At 34.0% G+C, this 19,407-nt stretch overlaps 1 protein-coding gene across 8 annotated transcripts in view; it reads left to right on the top strand.

Annotated features, from left to right (window-relative positions):
* Positions 1-19,407, top strand: part of LOC114325330 (probable beta-hexosaminidase fdl) — a 430,895-nt gene that overhangs the window by 73,108 nt on the left and 338,380 nt on the right. For 2 of the 8 annotated variants that reach the window (XM_028273377.2, XM_050642753.1), the window contains exon 1: positions 17,532-17,781. The exons of the other annotated variants lie outside the window; for them this stretch is intronic. The gene's annotated coding sequence lies outside the window, so the exon portion shown is untranslated. Of the gene's footprint in view, positions 1-17,531; positions 17,782-19,407 lie in introns of those variants that run through there. 8 annotated transcript variants of the gene reach the window in all.

Genomic DNA, 19,407 nt, shown 5'->3' with positions numbered 1-19,407 from the left:
AGTGTTTTTATTTGGTTTTTGGGATTTACAGTGATTTACCGTGGGAATCACAGAATTTACATTTTACATTCGCCAAGACCATTGATATTCCCAAAGCAATTTTTAGTTTTTTGTTACTTATTGAGGTTATTGTGTTTAATTAAAGTGCAGTAGAAATTTGTCGTGTTTAAATTATTTAAGTTTATTGCATGAATTATTAAGAACATATTTTTAAAATTCAACTGGGTGTTACCTATTAATTATCAAATATGAATAAACATCGATAATTCAGTTAATAATAGACATGTGAAATTAGAAAAAGAATGACTCGTGAGAATCATCCATACTCAAAGGTAAGAGATTGTTTACAGATCATAAAGAACTTTATTAGGACCATGGCTGTTTCGTGGCCGATCAAACTACACGTTTATAATTATATATTATGTACGTGTGTCCTTAGATATAATATTTTGACCTGTTCAATTCGAATTTCAAACTTGCATTTGCGTCGGAAGTGACGAGAATTTATTATAAACAATTTAATTATTTAAGTTATTATAATTCGTAAACTAACAAATATAAATCATCTTTACAAAATACATCTTGTTCTTTACAAAAATCTACAAAATGATGTTTGGTAAACCTTGACCAATAATTATTAGAACCGCAGATGCTGCAAAATTAGTGCAAAAACATTGCAAAATTATCTACAGAATTTAGTCCATTTTTCATTTGTAACTCGGCTGCATTTTGAGTTAAATATCTTTATAATAGCCCAACTTAATAGAAAAACTAAAAAGCTGTAAAACTAAACCTTAATCAAAATATTATATATAACAAAGTAATAGTAATAACAATAAACGGAAATTTTTTATTAAAAAATGCATAATATAATTTGTTTATACAGAATATATATTATATATTGTTGTGATCTTGATTATTGATATGAGATAATATTTTTATATGTCATTTAATTTAATCAATGCATTACTAATAATCTAATTAATTTACCAGATCACATATCAATATGTTTTCAATCTCAGGGCTTTTTATAAAATTAATTACTTACATACGTGGCTTCTAAGTATTTCTTAATGGTTCCTAATCGGGATAGGAAAGAAAAGAGTAAAATAATAACACATATGGGTTACAATTGTAATCAAAATATTGTTTATTTTATTTAAATGGCAATCACTGCTTAATATTTGCTATATCTTATTATTCTTAAACATAACATTTACACATGGGAATCTTATTTCCTTTTGATTTCCAATTGAAAATTTTTATTAACATTTAACTATTATGATTTATTAGCAACAATTCTATTTAAGTTTGATGAAGCTTTTCTGATATTATTGATTATGTTTCTTCAATTTTAAATGTGGTATTTACTACGAAAAAACCCATACATTCATGTCCAAACAAATGAGACTGACCTTTTTCTGGTGCACTGAGAATGTCTTCACACAAGACCCGTTTCCTGCTATCCTTGGCTGCAATCAAAACCTCGTCCTGGCTTCCAGTAATGTTCTCCTCTGAAACTAGCTCGTATAGCTCTCGTTTCCTGCTTCTGTCGTGATGCTGTGTTCTACCTTTTTCGAAACTGCAATCAGCTACCGGGAACTCTTGGCTCAAGGAGGTTCTTTTACTCTCAACCTGGCCTACCTCTCGTTCTACGATAGATACTCCACACTCACGGAACTACACCGGCTTTCTCACTCTCCGTACACTACCGTCTACTACTCGACTTCACTTCTCGACAGCTCAAAACATTCTGCTCTCTATTTGTCATTCATTCCCCTACTTTCTAAATATCCCTTCCAGATTCACAAATCAAAATTCCACCACCAACTCTCATTCGCAGTATTCCTCAAAACCAATTTTTAAACTTTCTAAATATGCTTAATGGATTTCAAAGAAAATAGTTAATTCCCATTCTAAAATTACTTTCTACTATATACAAATTTTAATGACCTATTCTCTATTTCCACTTAGTCTTATTTAGCCACGGCTAATGATCGATCCTTCCGCGAACAAACATAATTACCTATTATCGATTTCACTTGAGTCTTATTTAATCACTTCTTAAAATTAAATATAACAATTTGTTGTATACAGGTTGTTCTAAATTTATATGCCCGTGGTTGAGAAAATTGAAAATATTTTGTATTAAATTGAATTTTGTCTATAATTATCAAATTTTAATTTTCATATCAAATAGAAATATAACAAATCCCCGCCTTGTATTCGATAAAATTTATCTGCATTTTTAAATAAATTTTCTCGAGGCAAAACCAACTCCCTGTATATTTCCTTACTTTAATCTACGTCTTATATCCTAACTTACTATCTACTTCATGTAATTCTGTCTTTTATTCGTGATATTTGTATACATCGTGAATATTATAAATTCCTCGGATCTTGTCCGAGTTCCTGTGCCTCAACTCATAACTATTTATCCCATTTTCATTATTCACGATATACGGGCCTTCGAAAACAGGCATCAACTTTGCGCAAATGCCCCCAGGAAGATTTGATACTCGTAATGCCCTCACGAGTACTTTTTCACCCTTTTGGAAAGTTACTGGTCTTCTTTTTCTATTTTGTTCCTGTCTTTGGATATATTTTTCGTTGCTTCGCCGTAATCTTCTCTGTACGGTTTCAATCACCTGTTGATATTCTTTTGGCTCTTGGTCTTCCCATGGCCTTATCGGCAGTACACCCTTCATGATGTATTCTGGGGTCTCTTTTGTTACTGTGCTCGGAATTGTATTTAGATACCTTTCTATTTCCGCCATTTTCCTGTCCCAGTGGCGATGTTGACCATCTGTTGCAATGCGGAGAAATTTCGTCACTTCCTGTATGAATCGTTCCGAAGGATTACTCTGTGGATGCCTGATGCTGACAAAATTTGTCTCTATTCCTCGTTCTCGAAGTTGTCCCTTGAAACGATCATTTCGGAAATACGTTGCATTGTCCAGTAGAATCTTTTTTGGTGTTCCTACTATGGCTATAAAATTGTCGATTTTTCTTAATATTTCTTCCCCCTTTGTGGTGCGGCAACTATATAATTTTACGTATTTTGAAAACACATCCACCATTACCAGAATATGTTTGTTCCTTTTAGTGGTCATAATTAGATCGCTTAACATATCTATTGCTACAATGTCTAGTTTGTTTCGGGCTTCAATATTTTTGGCAACATTTTCGTTTTTGAAATTCCGACTCTTATATTTTTGACATACATCGCACTTCTGGGTAATTTCCTTTGCAATGCGGTAATCCTGTCGGCTTATGTAATTTTCCCTAAAAACGAGCCAAACTTTTCTGCTACCGATATGCCCATTGTCCTCATGTAATTTCTTTATTATCTTTTCGGCCAATGTCTGTGTCACTAAATATAGTTCCTTTCCGTCTATTCTCTTAAAATATATGTTATTTTCTGCTTCCGCTCTTCTTTTCTCTCTTTCCTCTAGGTCTTCCTGGTTTGTCCTTATCTCATTTAACGAATATATCCCTTCTTCTTGTATTAATCTATTTAGTCCCACCTGTAGAGTAATTGTTTCCTTTTTTCCGGTGTCCTCATCCCGTGTTAGAGCGTCGGCTATTATGTTGTCTTTTCCTTTTATATATCGGAACTCAAAATCATACTCCTGTAATAATAGAATGCCTCTATGTATTCTATTATTTACTAATCTATTCTTCATGATATGTACTAAAGCTGCATGGTCTGTTTCGATTGTGAATTTTGCTCCCAATAAGTAAAACCTCAATTTGTTTACGCAATATAGTACACTGGCAAACTCCAATTCTGTAACACTATATTTTCTCTCATGTGTTTTAGTCACTCGAGATATAAAACATATCGGTACTTCTTGGTCGTTTTGTATTTGAGACAGAACTCCTGCAAATTTTTGTATGGACGCATCAGTTCGGAGTATAAAAGGTAAATTGTAAATGGGGTGGTATATTTTCGTTCCTTTTGAGAATTCTCGTTTTAATGTTTCGAAAGCTTCCTCCTGTTCTTCTTTCCAATTCCATTTTATTCCTTTTTTAAGCAATTTTATCAGAGGGATTTCCTTTTGGCTCAAATCGGGAATCAGCTTTTTAAAATAATTTATCGTGCCAAGAAAACCTCTCAATGTTTTCAAATTCGTTGGTCTTGGGTATTCATCTATGAGCTTGACTCTGTCTTCGGCTAATCTTACTGTTTTGGTGTCCAATTGAAAACCCAAATAAATGACTTCTTTTTGAAAAAATTGACATTTTTCAATGTTTAATTTCAATCCCGCTGTGTCCAATTCTTTCAGAATTATTTCTATGTGTTCCAGATGACTCTGAGTATCTTGTGAAAAAATTAATAAATCATCGATATAATGAACTATGAAATCTTCATGGCGATTCAAAATGGTATGTAGAGCTCGGACGAGTGCAGCACAAGCACTCTGCAATCCAAATGGCACTACCTTAAACCGGTAGACAATACTATCAATAGAAAAAGCGGTGTAGTTTCTACACTTTTCAGCTAACGGTATCAACCAAAAACTGTGTTTTAAGTCAATTTTCGAAAATATGTGTGACCCGGTGATTCTTCCAAAAATGGCTTCGATGTTTAGAGGTGATTCATATTGTGATACAGTGTGCTGGTTGATATTCCTGGCATCTAAACATAATCTCAATTCTCCATTGCTTTTCTTTACTATCACAATCGGGTTAACATACGGTGAATCACATCTTTCGATGATTTGATCTTCCAACATTTTATTTATTTCTTCTTTCACCTCTTGTCGATACTTGTATGGAATCGGGTAAGTCTTTGATCGAAAATTTCCCAAGTTTTTCACCTCAAATGAATGTTCGTACTTTTTCGCCACTCTGTTTTCCTCATTGATCAAATTTTCGTAGTTTCTTAACATCAACCGCAATTCTTTTTCTTTCCCTTCTCCACATATCAATTTTCTGTCTTTTTTTTCAGATTCTTCACACATGTTTACCGTGCATTCTGCATCCTCGTTTGCATATACCTCCTCTTCAAATACTACTGTTTCAATCATATTCTTTTCACTTTCATTTTTTAGCTTTATTTCTTCTTCTCCTGAGCTCGTCTCTTCTTTTGAGGAATCCCAGGTTTCCTTTGTTTCTGATACTCTCAAACTTTCTTCTTCTGGGCTCAACTCTTCTTTTGAGGAGCCACAGGTTTCATTTTCTTTTATCCTTTTCCGACCTTTTCTCCTTTTTTTTCTTTGTCCTTGCTTCGCTGCCAAATTCATTTCCACTGTTTGTTCTTTACCTGATTCGTCCGTATTTTGTTTCTCATGTTCCTTGTCCTGTTCTTTTTCTTTTTCTTCTGTTAGCTTCATCGTATTATTTTTAAAATCTATCACTACATGTTTTTCTGCCAATTCGTCAACTCCTACTATCATGTCATGTGACATATTTGGCATTATTACACATTGTAGTGCATACATATTCTTACCTAGTCGTACCATTACTCGTATGCCTTCATTTATAGTTGCCAATGTCCGTTTGTTTGCGCCCACTAAATTTACCCTAGGTATTTTGTAAATTAAATTTGTTAAGTTAACTTCTTCTATTAGTTTTCTGTTGACCAATGTTATTTCAGATCCAGTGTCTATCATAATTTTAATTGGTTTCTCGTTGATAAATCCATCCACAAATTTTAAATTAACTCCATTTTTCTTTTCGTTGTTTCCTGCCAATTTAATAAACTCCTTGGGGTGACAAAAGATTCCTGTTTGATTTTTGGTTTTTAGTGAGCGCCATCGTGAAAAGACGCCGGTTGCTCATCGTTGTTTATATTTTCGTCATACTGTCTCTCTCCGTCATATTCATCTGTCTGGGTATTATTTACTTCTCTTCTATTTTCTCTTGGTCTGTCGGATCTGTTTCGGTTTTCTCGATATCCCTGTTCATTTTGTCTACCATTATTTCTGTTTTCTTGATTTGAGCGTGTGGTGTTTCTATTCTGGTATTCTCGATTTCTATCCTCATTCCATTGCCTATTTCTTTGTTCATAATTTCCTCTTCCGTTGTCTCTATTTTCGTTTTCCCTTCTGGGATTAAAATCTCGTCTTGTATAGTCCCTCCTATTTTGATTTCTATCTCTGTAATCTTGTGTTTCTCGGGGCCTGTAATCTTCTCGCGACCTTCTTGATTTTCTTTCTCTTAGACGTGATTCTCTTATTTGTAGGAATTGGCATAAACTATCTATGTCTTTGTAATTTTGCAATGTGATATGGTCTTCCAGCGTTTCCTCGAAATGTCTTGCAATCAGTTCGACTAATTGTTCCGATGAGTAATTATATTGTAAATGTTTTGCATTATTGTAAATTTGCAAAGCATATGTCCTTTCTGATACACCCATCCTATCATTGTATTTCCCATTTTGCAATTCCTTGTTAATTTCCAATTGTTGGACCTTTCCCCAGAAATAATTCAAAAATTTTTGTTCAAATTGTTGCCAATTGCCGAATTCTTCTTCTTTGCTATCGAACCATAGGCTTGCTTCATATTTGAGATGGTTTCTGATAGTTTCTTTTGCTGTTTCGAAATTTCCGATGTGCTGTATTTTCTTTTTCAGGCTATTTATGAACGGCACTGGGTGTAATCTTCTTACATCCCCGCCAAACCTTATCTTCACGTCATCTGTGCTATGTATAACCATTTCTCTTCTTTCTCCGACATTCTGTTGCGTCCTGTTTTCGGTGACTTGTTTTTCTATTTCTGTGATTCTTTTTTCCACTTCTTCTCTGTCTACTTGAATAGCATTTTCCAACTTATTTTCCAAATTTTCTATTTCCTTTTTCTGGCAATTCGTTACCTCCTTTATTTTGATTTTGATTTCTTTAATCTCTAACTCCTGTTTCTCGCTCTTTTCTGCAATCTCTTCTATTTTTTTAACCATTTCCTTCTTAATACTCTCTATATTTCTGTTGTTTTCTTCTATTTTTTGATCCACTTTATCCATTTTTTTTGTGATTCATCCATTTTCTTTGATGTTTCTTCCTGATTTTTATCCATTGTCCTTTTTGCTTCATCCATTTTTTGTGACTGGAGTTGCATCAGTTGTAATAGTTTATCTATTCCTGATAATTCTTGCTGTTCTGATGCCATGATTGTCGTGTCTAAGATATCTTCTTGGTCTGAATGTTCTTTTTGTTTTTTGTTGTCTTTGCTTTGGCTTCTTGTCACAGACATTTGTTTTCAAGAAGTACTGTCCCCGCCAAATATGAAATTTTACTAGTATGTTACCAAGACGACTTTTTCTCACCCAAATATTATAAATTGTCAATAAATATATCAAATGTAAATATCGTAAAAATAAAATATTAAATCAGTTATGTAAAATTTGTACCTAAAGAGATCTAAAATTTTATGTTATCAAATGTAAGTATCTCACTTTTTACCACAGGCATATAAATTTTCAAATACCGGCTTTACTCTTTCTATCCTTCAAATTTGCCACTAGAAATACTTTACAATGCCCTCCACGTTGGACGACAGTTGTTGTGATCTTGATTATTGATATGAGATAATATTTTTATATGTCATTTAATTTAATCAATGCATTACTAATAATCTAATTAATTTACCAGATCACATATCAATATGTTTTCAATCTCAGGGCTTTTTATAAAATTAATTACTTACATACGTGGCTTCTAAGTATTTCTTAATGGTTCCTAATCGGGATAGGAAAGAAAAGAGTAAAATAATAACACATATGGGTTACAATTGTAATCAAAATATTGTTTATTTTATTTAAATGGCAATCACTGCTTAATATTTGCTATATCTTATTATTCTTAAACATAACATTTACACATGGGAATCTTATTTCCTTTTGATTTCCAATTGAAAATTTTTATTAACATTTAACTATTATGATTTATTAGCAACAATTCTATTTAAGTTTGATGAAGCTTTTCTGATATTATTGATTATGTTTCTTCAATTTTAAATGTGGTATTTACTACGAAAAAACCCATACATTCATGTCCAAACAAATGAGACTGACCTTTTTCTGGTGCACTGAGAATGTCTTCACACAAGACCCGTTTCCTGCTATCCTTGGCTGCAATCAAAACCTCGTCCTGGCTTCCAGTAATGTTCTCCTCTGAAACTAGCTCGTATAGCTCTCGTTTCCTGCTTCTGTCGTGATGCTGTGTTCTACCTTTTTCGAAACTGCAATCAGCTACCGGGAACTCTTGGCTCAAGGAGGTTCTTTTACTCTCAACCTGGCCTACCTCTCGTTCTACGATAGATACTCCACACTCACGGAACTACACCGGCTTTCTCACTCTCCGTACACTACCGTCTACTACTCGACTTCACTTCTCGACAGCTCAAAACATTCTGCTCTCTATTTGTCATTCATTCCCCTACTTTCTAAATATCCCTTCCAGATTCACAAATCAAAATTCCACCACCAACTCTCAATCGCAGTATTCCTCAAAACCAATTTTTAAACTTTCTAAATATGCTTAATGGATTTCAAAGAAAATAGTTAATTCCCATTCTAAAATTACTTTCTACTATATACAAATTTTAATGACCTATTCTCTATTTCCACTTAGTCTTATTTAGCCACGGCTAATGATCGATCCTTCCGCGAACAAACATAATTACCTATTATCGATTTCACTTGAGTCTTATTTAATCACTTCTTAAAATTAAATATAACAATTTGTTGTATACAGGTTGTTCTAAATTTATATGCCCGTGGTTGAGAAAATTGAAAATATTTTATATTAAATTGAATTTTGTCTATAATTATCAAATTTTAATTTTCATATCAAATAGAAATATAACAATATATTATATATTATATTATATTTATATATTTATACAGAATATATTTATTTGTATAGAGAATTTAATATAATTTGTATATTATGTATACAGAAATAATAGAAAAAGTTATTTCTTTAATGCCTGAAAACGGAAGATCGTTGGAAGTTTTTACGTACTTAATCAGTCTCTGAGACACTATAGTTTATTTTTTAACCAGAAGGAGTAAACCAAAAAGACATACTCACACCCAAGAAAGTCACTACAATAATAACCAAATACATCTTCTTTTTTGGTTGATCTAGTCGGCCCTCAACGGTAATCCATAAATATTATTAAATTAATACGTCACTAAAGAGTTCCAAAAACAACTGCTTTTTATATAAAAGCAGACTAACAAGCTAAAAATTAAAGGAATAACGCAAAAAACACAAAAAATCGCCGATATAACTTAATTAACCTATGAAATGTCACTAGTGTCAAAATTTCATAAATGCCATTAGTGTCAAAATTTTATAACAGTGGAGTAAACTTGCCTGCAGTTGGACCAATTACAAACAAGCAATACAGCGCGGTAAATTTGAATCACTCCTCTTGGTTAAAAAACAAACCATAGTGGACAAGCTTTTCCATAACCCTGGCTGGCAGCAATTATATGACCCAGACATTGACCATTAAATTGTTGCAATTTGTTATATATTTGTTAAGGGAACTTTAATAAAATATCATTTTTTGTAGTACTTAATGTCTTTAAAAAGTGGGATATTTTATGCTTTATTTTCAGGATTCCCAAATAAAAACACTATGTGTTCAAAACCTAGTCAGGAAATAAAATGCAGACATAAAAATATTTACTAAAAAACAAGAGTATTTTTTGCCAAATTAATGTGTATTCACTTTTATTGCAAACAAAAAATAAATTGGAAAAGTTGAGTCCTTTACGTTTTCTACTCTGGTGAACATTTTTCGAATTGGCGCTACAGTGTTTCTACTTGGGACAGCCGAGCTGACATAAATAGTGTTGTGGTGCTAAATCCATACCATGGTAGCCAGCCTAAATACTTGTATGCTTGTACTCTCTGCGCAATGTCTTCATTTATTTTAATGTCTGCCAAGTTGTTAGCTATATTTTTGTTTTTGCTGATGACCATCCATCGGGTTTTCTTTATGTGTATTTTCAGAGCCATTTGTTGGCTATGGTCCGTCACTGAATGTATCTCTCTTCAATCCTGACCCCCCAGAGGGAGTGTAGTGGTCGACGTGATGTCGTGTATTGTCCGTCTCCAAAGATCTCTGTCTCTGGTCATTTCTTTAACATAGGTAACTCATACATAGGTCTTTTGCATATTCCTGTAATCTAATCGATCCATCTTATTGGGGATCTTCCTCGTGATCTTCGGCCTTCCACCTTTCCTTGTATAATGAGTCTTTCCATGTTTTCTGTGTTGGCTCTCATAACATGTCCAAAGTATTTTAATAATTTATATAATAGTAATTTTAATGTATAAGTGTCTGCAAGTCATCCTTCTCCGTGTCCCTAGCAGAACTGTTTCATCAGCCTATCTCAGCTACTTAGCTACTGGATCTGAGTTCGAGCTATGGCCGTGTGAACAGAAAAATAAAAAGGCTAACGCAGTAGTATACAATTCCAAGAATCTATGGCTTAGACTGGAATAAGCTGGTGTCTGTCTATGGGGCAGCAGTACGGCAAGGGATAAGGACTTGCGGCTGAGTGATACTCCTCCATAGATCCCAACGGGAAGGGCGTTGACACCTAATAAACCAGTATATATGTATATACTATAATTTTGTGGCCGTGACACAGTAATCCCACTATCTAGGGTTGGGAATACTGCCGCTAGAACCATACGATATTGCCCCCATATTAACTCAATGACAAAACGATAATAATAGTTTGAACAGGATGTAATTTTAATTAAGTGCATGTTAACTTATCTGAAACACAGTTAATCATGTTAATTACAACGTGGACGTAATAGTTCTCAGAGACGGAAACGTATTAGCACAAAATTGTCTAATTGTACATAATTATTTGCTTAAATGAACAATAATGTCGCTCCGTACAAGACGGTCACGATCATCTACACGTATTTTCTGTATAAAATAAACGATTAACAATCCATAACAGGTTTAAATTAGGATTTTATACTGCAAAAATTATGTTATGAGACTGAATAGCTCATGAGTGTAAAGTCCTGTGATCATAGATCACTGAAAGTGATTGTTTCGTCATAGATCACTGAAAGTAGATTAGGCAAGGTAAGAAAAATAGCTTAAAACGAAACATTTCAGGTCGGTGGTCTATCTATCTCTCTCTACCGGCGCTTAGCTTTCTCTCTCTAACATATGATGGCCGCTGCCGCTGTGTCTGTGTCGTTCCATTACTCCCACCTCTTGGTAGATCCGCTCACACTCGTACGACAAACAAAGATAGCTAGACCACTTTACTTGTTATTGGCGTTACACCTCGATGCATTGAGTGGACTATAACTAGCCTGATCTATTGTTAATTATATCTATGTAAGGGACATGCGCACGAGGCATCATGGCACATACAGGTTAGGTTAGGTTAAGTAATTAGGATAGATTACTATTATAAATCAAGGATAAGTGGACAAGGCAAATCATGGAATGGGGGCCCAGAAACTATAAAATAAGCAGGGGAGGATCACCGACTAGATGGACCGACGATATAAAAAAATAAAGCAGGTGAAAAATTGTATATTAAAGTGTGTAAAAGTATTTTGTTTCCTTATTTAAGCGATTTCGACAAAATTGTCATCATCGGAGCTAATGGTCAATGAATATAAAAAGAAGTACCACTACTTAGAGTCGTATGCGTGAGCATCTTGTTAAACATTAGAATTCTAAGTGTATTACAATATGTTTCAATGCTTCAGTTGTCCCGGGGTATTCCCATCTCGGTTCACTATAATCCTTTAGTCCTTTATGACACCACAGGTACATTTTAAAAACCCCCAGGTCGGCTCGAAGATTAACAGGTAGGTACTAGTACCCCATAGTAGGTATAATAATAATTTTCTCTTGGAATTATAGATTAGGGAAAATTTCTTATTAAGATAGAAAAACATTCTACGCCCAATACCCCTACCTTCAATATTGTACAGAAATGTTTGCTTCTTTGCGAATTTAAGAAACAGTTTCTCTTGGTTAGAAATGTTGGCCGTGGAATCGATTTCGATACATAGCATAAAGCTTGGTTAGATGTTTGAGACATATTGACTCTTTGCGTATCTGCTACACCACTGCTTATATAGTCAAAAACAATTATTTATAGTTGAAGGTACACTAATGTCACTGTTTTTGCACTATGTTTTACAAAGCACGACAAAATACAGAACGATGTTACTCGCTCGACACCTCGTAATGGGATCAATTTATCTTTCAATTAACTACTAGTTCAGTATCCAGACAAAATAGAGTATAATGACATCTTTAAAGCCCAGTATAAGCGAAATGTTTAAGGAAAATTGGTATTACTGTGGGATCGTTATAAATTTAAAGCACAAAAACCAAAATTAGCTTCAAGTAAAACAAAGTGGAGATGTGTAAAGGATAATCGCAAAGCTTTCAACAAGACAATTATTGGAGAAAATAAGATCTGAATTACAACTAGTATAAACAATAATCATAATCATCATCCAGGATCAGAAAACCTAGTAGAAAGACAAGTCTTAAATCACGGGATAAAACGAAAGGATGAATATGACTTATTTGAAAAACCTTCGAAATGATTTAAAAAATATTTGATGGACAATTAATATCTCATGAGCGGAGCTGGTATATTTTATATCGGGCAGTTTTAATCTTTGCGCAGAATTGGGACATTTTTAAAAGACCTACCTGTTTCTTGGGCCGAGATAGGCACTGCCCGTTGTCTCTTGTGCAACCCCGAAAAAGGAAAAAAAAACATGAAAAACAGTTACAAACACATTAAAACTTTGTTCTTGGCGTGGGTTTTTCCACCCAACCATTACGGCTAACAAGGAATAGTTGACCGACAACTGACAACCTCGTCAGCCACTGAAGCATTGAAACATATTGTAATACATTTAATAATTCTAATGTTCAACAAGTTGCTCACGCATACGACTCTAAGTGGTGTTATTTCTTTTTATGTACATTGACCATTAGTTCCGATGATAAAAATTTTGTCGAAAGCGTTTAGCTACTTTTACACACTTTAATATACAATTTTTTCACTTCCTTTATTCATTCAAGTGTGTACAAAATTTATCAGTCTTTCAACTACGATATAAAAAAGTAGCTGGAAACTGGATACAAGAGGCCAAGTGTAGAAAACACTGGAAAGAACTAAGGGAGGCGTATGTCCAGCAGTGGACTGATTGTCTAATTGATGATGATGACTATTCTAGTTAAATATTCTAAATGGGAAATAAGCAACAATTTCACTAAAAAAATGATTTTATTAACGTTTCGACGTCCACTTTAGTGATGGCGGTTGTTGACAAAACACCGATTTTCGGTTAAACCGGTTTTTTTAACTTACTGTTTAACCTGGCGGTTATAACCGGCCAAAAAAAACCGGTTATTTCAAAAACCGGTTTTAGGTTTTTTGAACCAATATTCAATACCCAATAAGTTACGTCACATTTACATTGCACTTTAGTTTGTGATACCTACTCCATAATGTCTATTTTCAATATAAAATCTCACAGTTTTCGATGTATTGGAAAAAATCAATTTTCATTTGGTAACTTCAAAAAGATGTAACTTTTTTAAGTGCACATTTGTACTAAGGCAAATTAGGTTCGATCTATTTTTGGTCCCAGAATATGTGATTTAATATATGAAACATATTTCAGTGAGCGTGCGAGTCATTATTAACGAATATAAACATTAAACAAATAAAGAATTATTGATGAAATTAAACAAACAGTATTTTTTCTCGGAACTCATTATTTTTTTATTATCCGGTAACTATTAAGGTTTTATTATCTAAGGTAACTTATCCGGTTTTTCACCGGTTATTACATTAAAAAGAAAAAACTGGTTATAACAGTTAGAAATATATAAGCAGTTAGAAATTGACTCCAAAACTGTGGAACAGGTGAATCACTTCAAATAACTTAGAGCGGGAATAACAAGATATGTAAATCTCTCAAAAGAGGTCAGAGAACAAACAATGAAAGCAGCTAGAATCTCGGAATGCCTGAAAGAAATCGTATGGAAGAACAAATATCTAAATACTGAAAGCAAAGTCAAAATATATAAAACAACAATAAAACAGGTCTTATTGTTGTTTTATATATTTTGCAGCATAACATACGCGGCAGAAACAAGACCAGACAAAAATAGAACGTTACAAATGATGAAAACACTAAGCGCCAATTTCTCATATCGCGTTCAACTCCAGTTTAACCTGAACTTCTAGTAAACGTCAGTTTAAAATCAAAATCGTCTTTCTCAATTCGCACGTTCAACCGATGGCAGTTTAAACTTGAACGATGCTTGAACGGTGGAATTCGGCCGTTCAAAGATTTCAGAACTCAGTTCAGATGATTTCATGGACTACGCATGCGTTGTATTAACACGAGACGCTATCATAATATAAATATATCCTATTTTATTATATTAAGCCTAACGATAAACGATAACATTATTTTTGTTTTTATAATATTTATTTATAATTATTAAAATGACTATTTGACTATAAATACTTAAATTTAACTTTTTTCAAGAACAGCATAAAAAAGGTAGTTCAAAATGGCGACAGTTTTTTACCTTTCGCCATCTATTGGCATTTCTCGAAAGCTGTAGAACGAGCGCTGACATGAATGTGCAATGAGAAATGCATTCCAAACAAAACCGAAGATCACGGGTGAACGATTAACGCAGGTATGAGAAATCGACCCTAATAAGTACCTATACAAGGTAAAACTCTACGTGACAGAATAAGAAGTGAAGACATCAGACAAAGCTGTGGAATACAGGACATAGCAAGGTGGGTCAGACAGAGACGAAGATATTGGAACAAACATAAAAGAAAATGGAGGACAACACACAAAAGCGCAAAAACGAATAACCCAGTAGGTATAAGACCACGGACTTAAACAACCACCAAAACGATGGCGAGAATGCTGGAACTCATCGTCCGGGGAAAACTTGATGGCAATGAACAGACAGTAGCCTACTAGCATGATCGATCATGCTAGAAAGAAGAAAAAAAAGAAGGCAACAGTTAATCAAAAAGAAGATCAAAACAATATGGAGATTAGGTCCCAGTGGGTTTGAAGCATCCTGATAAAAAGTTTTCATGGGCACAACTCGATCGTATGGAGGATTTTCAAGATATAGAGGCACAAACTCGGAAAATTATAAGATTTAGTGGGTATTCCAGTTCCCTGAGTTACTGGCTATCTGGCAACATGTAGAAGTTTCGATCAAAGGAAAGTACTAACAGTCTAGGATTTTTTCCTGGCTATCCAATGACGACCTTTACTTTGACCTTGACCTTCAACGGACGTTGTCTTCTAGAGTTTTGAGGGGTTTCGGCCTTAAATTGATATAAACAGATTACTCATGGGTTTTTTGGATCGCTAAACACGAATATGCCATCAGAATTGACCTTCGGAGCACGTGGTGGCCAAGGCCACCACTGCAAGCGACGTCATCATCTAGAGTTTCGATGGTTTTCGGCATTCAATTGATGCAAATGAATTACTGGAGGGTTTTTTGAGGTCGCTAACACGAATATGCCACCAGAACCGACTCCCGGAGCACCTGGTTTTCAAGGTCAATGAAAAGGGCTCCTGAAGTTTCGAGAGTCTTCGGTACTACATTAATGCAAACGGATTAGTTATAGGTTTTTGGGGTTGCTGAACACACATACGTGATCAGCACAGACACAGGACCACCTGGTGCATAAGACAGGTTATCTTCTAGAGTTTCGGAGGAATCGAATGGAGGAATCAAATGGATTGCTCTTAGGTGTTTGGGGTTGCTGAGCATTTACTGCCGAAACCTACCATTTATCGCCTTCCAATGTGAAAGCTCTCGAATCTCCAAAGCATGACGTTGACGTGCCGTAGGCACCAGGTACTCCGATGTCTGTTCTGATGGAGTATTCGTGTTCAGCAACTCCAAAAACCCATGACTAATCCGTTTGCATCAATGTAGTACCGAAGACTCTCGAAACTCCAGGAGCCCCTTTCATGGACCTTGGAAACCAAGTGCTCCGGGAGTCGGCTCTGGTAGCATATTCGTATTTAGCGACCTCAAAAAACCCTCCAGTAATTCATTTGCATCAATTAAATGCCGAGAACCATCGAAACTTTAGAAGACAACGTGCCTGTCCCTTGCAGTGGCCCTTGTCACCACGTCCTCCGAAGGTCAATTCTGATGGCATATTCTTGTTTAGCGATCCCAAAAACCCATGAGTAATCTGTTTATATCAATTTAATGCTGAAACCACTCTAAACTCTAGAAGATGACGTCCGTTGAAGATCAAGGTCAAAGTAAAGGTCGCCATTGGATAGCCAGGAAAAAATCCTAGACTAGTAGTACTTTTATTTAATTCAAACTTCTAGATGTTGCCAGATAACCAGTAACTCAGGGAATTGGAAAACCCGGTAAATCTTATAATTTTCCGAGATTGTGCCTCTAAATCTTGAAAATCCTCCATACGATCGAGATGTGCCCATGAGAACTTTTTATCAGGATGCTTCAAAGAGTATTTTCCCAAAGTATGAACTAAATCCACTGGGACTTAATTTCCATAAGGTTTGTGCGGGGTACTTTGTTATTGGCTTAAGGATGTCTAGTTGGACAAACTTTGATGTATGGGACATAATTGTGAAAACTAGCAGGTTGTTTTTAAGTTTATTCATTAGCCAACTTTATAAAATACCTATATGAAAAAAATTTTGTCCGACAAATATGTTGGGCATTTTAATAAGTCCGACACGTAGAATATGTCAAATGACAGGTTGTATTATATTGGTGGTAAGTAGCAGTCTGATTTTTGCATGAGAGTTTAATGAAAGAGTAACAAATCAATTGGAAGTTCTGTCCGACAAAATACATGGGACGTTTTCGTAGTCTGACGTTCGAAACCTGTAACCTGTTCCACAAGTAAAACTTACCCTGTTCCAGTGTTCTCGTACATCAAAGTTTGTCCGACTAGACAGCGTTAAGCTATTAGCAAAAGCTTGCTATTAATAAACTTTATTTTGGTACGTAGGGTCCAGGCCAAAGAAGCAATGTTCTGGTTTTGACGTGAGAAGTCAAAAGTATATGAGAAGAGGAAGACAAAAAAACGGACAAGGTTTAGACAATTTAAGATAAAAAATTATTCTGGGATGAATATGTAAAAAGTAGGCATTTTTTCAAACTCGTTGTCGACGTCAAATATCTATCTGTTGCAAGCAAGCCCTGAGAAATACTTATATCCCTGGACTAGTAGTGCAACTATACATATACGTAATGTTCTGACACTCCTTCCAGCGGAATATTACATAAAATTATCAAACTAAATTTATCTTCAATCATTTAAAATATTTTGGTATTGCATAATCGAAGATATTTTGTGGTATTCGCCAATGATTTGCATAAATATGAAATAAACTACTGATTTGTTCACATAATAATTATTATCTACCAAGCTTACCTAATTAAATCTTAACCTTCAGCTTCCATTCTCTGCAAATATTTACCTATTTTAATCATTAGTATTGTTTCATCCATGCTACTGATAGAGGAAACGGTATCTGCTAATATGACATCCTCATCCTGTATAGCAGTTTCCTTTTTTGTTGTAGTAGTTGGTCTATGATAGTGCTCTCCGTTCAGCTGTGCCGGGCCCGTCTATTTCTGTCTGTTATCTGAATTAAACACCATAGTTTTTGATTGTTGGTGAATTGTTCCATTTGCGGTTATTGAGATGATTTTGTTTGTGTTTTGGTTTTAAAAGTTTGTGGTAACTTTAAGGTGAGTCTTTAAATATATAATTTTATTTTTTTTTGTTAGTCTAAATAAGTCGTTTTTCATAATTTTAAATAACCATGCCATTTTTTTTATGAACGCTCATCCAACGTACAGATAGTTATTATTAAATAATTTCTAAACTTAAGAGGATCGGTACGTATTTTCGGCTGCAATGCTATTCAAATGGGGATTCATTTTTTTCGAATCCTGAGAAAACTAATAAGTATTTTTGAAAAATTTAAACGCAGAATGAAAGATTACGTTATTAGCGAGGGCCGAAAGTCCCTGAGAACTTCTATAATGTTTATTTTAATAAGTTACAGGGGTGAAAAAACTAAGAGAAAATTTAGTGTGATTTTTAATTTCAAATATCTCATTCAAAATAAACTTTTTATTTATTCTAAGGGACTTTCGGCCCTCGGTAATAATTTAGTCTTTCATTCTGCGTTTAAATTTTTCAAAAATATTTATTGGTTTTTTCAGGATTTGAAAAAAATGAACACAATGCCGTGGTAATATTTTCCAAATCTGTCTTTGTCTTACAACGCACTCAACCGAATATAATATTGTCAGCATATATTGTCAGTCAGACACTGACAATCAGTGACAATTTTAAATATTTGACATTGCATCGGGAATATTTTGAGAAATTGATTAAATATTATTGATATATAGTGTATTTGATAAATAATTGATTTAAGACGTGAACTTAATAAAAAGTTATTTATTGTGTATTATTTGTGGAAGATCCAAGCAGAGAATACATCAGATATATCCTGTGATCCAAGTATGTTCAAAATTGTAAGCGTTCCAAAATAACAACATATTATTAAAAAATCACTTTAACACCTTTCCTCTTTTCTCGATTGATTATTAGTTTTTGTTGTACAAATAAATTATTACAATCACTGAAAACATAGTTAGTGAAAAAATTATCACATTTATTAACTGAATTAATAATTTGCAATTATAAAAATAACAGTTATCCAAGAACATTCAAAAGCCATCTCTTTAAATTAATTATGACATTTTCAAGTAGAATGTCATTCTAGTAATGTTTACATATCCACACCAGTGTGAATTTTACTACACGTAATTTGCCGTGTAAAGACAGAAAAAGTAGGGATACACGTAAAATATTTGCGAATTATGTACCCATAGCCTTAAAGGGTTAATATTATAGTCCATTAAAATGTTACATTTTTTAAGCCATACCTTGCACTTGTTAGAGGAGTCAATTTTATTTCTTTAATGTGTAGTGGGATCAGTAGAAGCTTAAGTTCAAGTTTTTGGGGTCGCCACCCTTGTCCCCCGGCCGCCATCTTGGAAATGGGGTGCAAAGGGGTTTCGCGCTATATCTCGTAAACTACCAACCCTATGGAAAATCTAATTAAAAATAAAATGTAGCAAATTAAATTTTCTACAATTTTGTTTGTATTACTTTTTATCGTCAAGTGACCAATAAAAAAGATATAAACAAAAATATGTAAAAAATTTTTAACAAGTTTTCTTTTGGAGGTTATAACTTTTTTTCAGATCATTTTAAAATAAAATAACATTTTAGCAATTTTATAAAGGGTTTTCCAGCGAACAATTTCCACTATAAAGTTGTTTAATTCTATTTATTAA

The sequence above is a fragment of the Diabrotica virgifera genome, chromosome 1 (genome assembly GCF_917563875.1).
Source record: "Diabrotica virgifera virgifera chromosome 1, PGI_DIABVI_V3a".
Classification (NCBI taxonomy): domain Eukaryota; kingdom Metazoa; phylum Arthropoda; class Insecta; order Coleoptera; family Chrysomelidae; genus Diabrotica; species Diabrotica virgifera.
Note: the sequence above shows the minus strand (reverse complement) of the source record. Positions and strands in the feature narration are given on the sequence as shown.